The following is a 6,005-nucleotide window of genomic DNA, read 5'->3' as shown; positions in this document are numbered from 1 at the left end:
ATGAGCTAACCTAGAAACCCATTGTCGTTTCTTGATGGGGGCATTATGCTTATATGCCTTATGCTTAGGTCTGACATGAGGGGTTTGGTTAGGATAACCATGCAACCTGTAGCAGAAGGCTTTTATATGACCAAATCTACCACAGTAGTGACATCTCCATCTCTGAAATTTCTTCTTCTGATGGTTACTCATTCTGGTTCCCTGATGTTGAGACATTGGTTGTGACTTCTGCTTGATTTTCTGAACTTCAACCTTTGAGCGTTTGAGTTCAGCTGAGGATTTCTTCACAAAGCCTAAACCAGACATGGTTCCTGACTTTTGTCCCACCTTTAGGATCTCTTCCAACGTGTCTGTTCCTTTATTTAGCATTCTGATGGATTTTGTCATTTGATCTAGCTTGGAGGTCAGTAAGGTTATCTCACCATTTAGACCATCTATGACTGTCAGATGCTTCTTTTTCTCATCCTCCAGCTCCTTGATGAGTTTCTTCTGCATTTCTCCTTGTACACTCACTTCTGCACTTTTGACACATAGCTCTTTATATGACGCAACAAGTTCATCAAGAGTCAGTTCATCTCCACTTGAGTCATCATCAGTGGCACAAACACTAGTTAGTGCAGTGGCATGTTTAGCATATTCTCCTTCAGATTCACTCTCAGAATCTCCTTCAGACCAGGTGATAGATAGCCCCTTCTTTTGCATCTTGAGGTAAGTAGGACATTCAGCTCTAACGTGTCCAAAACCTTCACATCCATGACACTGGATTCCCTTGCCTTGGTTGGACTTTTCTTCAGAAGTTGATCTTTTCCTGATGTCAGACGAGATGTTCTTGACATTTGGTCTACCTTTTTGATCAATCTTCTTTATGAACTTATTGAACTGTCTCCCAAGCATGGCTATGGCTTCTGATATGCTTTCATCACCTCCAATACTTCCTTCTTCTGAATCCTCTTCAGTATTTGATACAAAAGCTACACTTTTGTTCTTCTTTTCAACATTCTCACACAAGCCCATTTCAAAAGTTTGGAGAGAACCAATAAGCTCATCCACCTTCATATTGTAGATATCTTAAGCCTCTTCTATAGCGGTGACCTTCATGGCAAATCTCTTAGGCAATGACCTGAGAATCTTTCTTACAAGTTTCTCTTCAGCCATTTTCTCACCTAAGCCACCAGAAGTGTTGGCAATTTCAAGAATATTCATGTGGAAGTCATGAATAGTCTCATCCTCTTTCATCCTCAGATTTTCAAACTTGGTGGTCAGCATCTGAAGTTTAGACATCCTCACCTTGGAGGTACCTTCATAAGTTATCTTGACGGTATCCCAAACTTCTTTAGACAGCTCACAGTGATGCAGTAGTCTGAAGATGTTCTTACTAATTCCATTGAACAGTGCATTCAAGGCCTTAGAGTTTCCAAGGGCTAATGCCTCTTGCTCCTTGTCCAACTCTTCTTCAGGAATTTGCATACTGACTCCATCTTTACCTGTCTTCGTTGGATGTTCCCATCCTTTGTTGACAGCTCTTCAGACTTTGTTATCTAGAGACCTCAAGAAGGCTATCATACGAGGTTTCCAGTCATCATAGTTAGACCCATCCAGCATGGGTGGTCTATTTGAGTATCCCACATCCTTGTCCATGGTACTAGAAAGTAACTTCCCTAGATCTCACCCAGAAATTAACAGGCAGGGTGCCTGCTCTGATGCCAATTGAAATTCTAGTTAACAGACTTTCGATGTCACACGGAATGCTATGATATCCAATTTTGCGCAGACAAGAATTATACAGAACTTAAAAGTAAAGTGCAGTAAATAACACAAGTAATTGTTTACCCAGTTCGGTGTCACACACACCTACGTTTGGGGGCTACCAAGCCAGGGAGGAAATCCACTATTAGTAGTATTAATTCAGACCTTAAACCAACTGTTTAATCCTATCACTTAATACCTACCCAATGCAATTTCAATCTTACACTAAGATCAGAGTTCCTACTCACTCCCCCTCAATCACCTCAGTGATTACAACCTTTAATTAAGTTTAAAGATAATTGTGAAGTCACACTTCAAACAACTCTTGATTGTGCTTAACAGCTTTAATCAAGATACACAACACTCACGCTTAAAATCTTAGAGTGACACAACACTTACAACTCAATGAACACCCTAGTCCAATGCAATCATCTAGGTGATAATTGCTTGGCTCACAAGATACACCTAATACAAAACACACACAAAAATACAGCAGTGAAGTATGATGGAACAATACAATCTTCACGCCTAAAACCCCCAAGTTCTGAATGAAGGATTGCCATCCTTTTATATTGTAGCACTTGGGCCTTGTACTTGTATTTCCTAAAATTAAGGTTAAGCAAGTTAACCTAATTTCCACGTATTAGCGTGCTAACAAATAGGCTATTTGTTAGGTTCATTAATTGTAGCTCAGTTGTTAGTTTCCTGGATTTTAGCTCAGCTGTTGGATTCCTGAAAAGTAGCCTGAGAAAAATACTGAAATAGAAAAACTAACCATCCTACAATTTAGCATATGCTGTCAGGAATGAATGTCACAACATTCAGTTTGACGTCCAGAACATAGACCATATGCTAAGTCTGTTATTTTCCTGATAACAGACTGTACTAAATGTTGTACTGTAAAAGACCAACCAGTTTATACTTCAGTATCAGCTTACAGTAATAAATGTCAAAACATCCAGTTTGACATTTACACAATGGCCTTATGCCGGGTCTGTTATTCCCTTGATAAACAGACTGAGATACATACTGAACTGTAGCAGAAAACCAACCTACCTATTATTCAGTATATGCTGTCAATGATGAATGTCATAACATCCAGTTTGACATTCAGACAATAGGCCTTCTGCCAGGTATGTTGTTCCCTTGATAAACAGACTTAATTAAATACTGAGTTATAACAGACAACCAACTATTCTATACCCAGTATCTACTGTCAGGGATGAATGTCATAACTTCTATTTTGACATTCAGTAAATCTTATATTAGCTAAACCTGCAGCATATTACTCAAGTATGTCATGACATCAGTCAAGACATCAGAGTACAGTTAGATGTTTTAACACAAAATGCAGCCAATCAAACATCTACAAGGCATGTCATGACTTCAGTCAAGACATCAGAGTATAGCTAGTGTTTTACCATAAAATGCAGCCAATCAAACATCTACAAAATGTTATTAGGTTTATCCTTTAAGGGGAACCCAAGCTGACGGCGTGCCAAAATAGGGTTGTAGTTAATCCCACCACATGTACCAAGAAGAGGCACATTGGAGAATTCACCACAAGAGTCAATAATCTGCACACCATGAAATACACGGTTATACCAAAAGATATCATCATTAGTGAGAGACATAAGTCTCGTGGACCACCGTAGACATCATTTGTTCTCCTTGAAGGCGAGCGTCTATGGTAAGTGCAAAATAAACCACTTGTACAACAGAGGCAAACAACACACAATGGTACCACCACCCTTTGTATTCCTCATATGCAAAGAGAAATAAGTGTCACCCAACAGAGTAGGAACGGGATTAAGAGTAGAGAAAATCTTAATAGCATTCACATCCACAAATTTGTCGATGTTGGGGAATAACACTAGCCCATAGATGAGAAGCACAAATATGGCCTCAAAGGCGTCCTCACTCATGGCCTTCCCAAAATAAGTAGCTTGAGCAATGAGGAAATCAGATGGGACACCTTGAACTCCACCTTTGGTAGTCATATGAGCACCAATAACAAATTCATCTATATGCAACAGATCAGCAATCTCTTGGGAAGAAGGAACTCTCTCCAAGCCACTGAGCGACAACTGATCTAGTATAGGTATACCCATAAGATAGGCATACTCCTCAAGCGTGGGAAAAAGCTGGAAATCCGGAAAAGTGAAGCAACGGTATAAGGGATCATAGAACTGCACCAACACACTCATCAGACCTTCATCCACCTGAGTAGCAAGAATAGACAGAAGCTTTCCATGGCGAGCTTTGAACTCCAAGGGGTCTAATACATAGGATGTCAAACTCCTTAACTCTTTCAATTCGGGTTGTCTGAAACTGTATTTCTTCGTATTCCTTCTTTGCTTATCCATGTCTGAAAATTTGCAAATAGACCTCTTAAGTTCCTTGAAAATTTTCTCATTGTTGATGATATGGATGCAAATGGATGCATGAATGCATGGATGCAACAATCACACTAAAGGATCAAGCAAAGCACACCACACAAAGGTCGCGGGATGGATCAAGTCATCCTTAATATCAATCATCCATTTTGGTGGATTATGGTATACACCTTATCAACACCCAAGTTCCATTGATATTACGGATATACGAGAACGGATCAACCGCGAATCAAGGGTTTGTTGCAAGTCACAAGCATGGAGTCTCGGTTAGGAACCACCCAAAGGGAGTGTACTATGGTTAAACCTGACGATCATGTTCTACAAGAGGTTCCCATAGTCATCATCCCATCTTTAGGATATTATTGGATAAACGACTACTCGTATTCCAAAAATATTCTCAAGAGAGACTCTTATGAGTGTAGTATCGCGTAACAATCGTATCAAATCTTACACTTGAACGACCTTCACACTACATCCTAAAATAGGCCAAGATGGGATAAGTAATCTAAGGTCCTTGGCTTCTAAGGTTTATATTGGACAGAGTAATGCCTAACCACGACTACTCGTGTGACATTATTGATCCCAACAAGACTTCCACCAAGTGAATGGGCTTGCAAGTCAACTTGCTAAGGAATAACTCCACACAAGTCAACAAGACTATGCCATTCTCCTATCATAAGTGCACTCGAGTTCGGGTATAGAACTCATCTCGCAAGAGACCACCAAGCACACAAGCAATTGATATATATCAAGCAATTCAATCATTACAAACAATACAATCATCCCCAATTTGCACAAAAATATGTCACAAATAATATAAACATACAATAAAACAAAGGCAAAAAGTAGGCTAAACCCACTAGGAAGCATCTAACTGCCCAGCAGAGTCGCCACTTTTCTGTAGCGGGGTATTCGTTACCTTTAGATTTATTGACTAAATCAAAAGTAAGCATACAATTCGAGTCACCACCACACTTTTATTTATCCAAAGGAAAGGTTAGAAAGCGAACAAATACCGAGAAGTTTTATCAAATCAAAAACTAATAAAAATGTCAGAGATCTGGGTAAGGGGGTTGGTTATGCAATGGGAAGGTTTTAAGCACCCAAAACATCCTTAGTACTCTAAGGGAGCCCTTTTTGCAAATGTTGTATGGTAGGTTGCTATTTGTGAAAATATTTTTGCAAACATGATTGGGGAGATGAGAAAAGAATATACAAATTATTTACAATTTTTGTTGTTTGAATGGACAAACCCATTGCCTACGTACCATCACAAATATAGGATCAAAACCTCGTAGTTCGGGGTAAAAATCTCAACAAAAAAAACAAATTGGTGAATTGATTTGACAAAAGCCTTAAGGTCTTTTGTTATTAAAGGGAGAAAACTCAACCTAAACCACAAATCCACCATGTGAGGAGAGCTTCAACATACTAGTGAGGGATCAACCCTATAATAAGTATGGAAGACTTATAGTCCAATCACTAAGGATACAGGTGAGGTTTATATCAACCACTATGATAACTCAAACCTAATAGCTAATGTTTATGAAAAAAACTTTGGCAAAGGTGGCCATTGGAACCACAAAAGAATTTTAAGTGAGTTGGATTTACCAATTAGAAGTATTCACAAAAGAAAGTCAAAGTTGACTTAAAGTTCAATTCAAAATAAGTATTATGAAAAGAGTTTGGAAAATCAAAGGCATAGTGCCTAGGTTTCTAGTTTTGAAAATAATGTCAATGTTTGCACAAAATAAGTTTGGCTTGGGTTAGAGTGGAGAGAAGAAGATAAGGGCTAGGTCCTAAACATGCAAAGATGAGGGAAGAGAATAAAACCCTTGGAGTTCCTTTCTTGAGATCATAAAG

This window comes from Lathyrus oleraceus, chromosome 4 (assembly GCF_024323335.1).
Source record: "Lathyrus oleraceus cultivar Zhongwan6 chromosome 4, CAAS_Psat_ZW6_1.0, whole genome shotgun sequence".
Taxonomy (NCBI): Eukaryota; Viridiplantae; Streptophyta; class Magnoliopsida; order Fabales; family Fabaceae; genus Lathyrus; species Lathyrus oleraceus.
The sequence above is the reverse complement of the archived record's forward strand: the minus strand, read 5'-3'. Positions refer to the sequence as shown.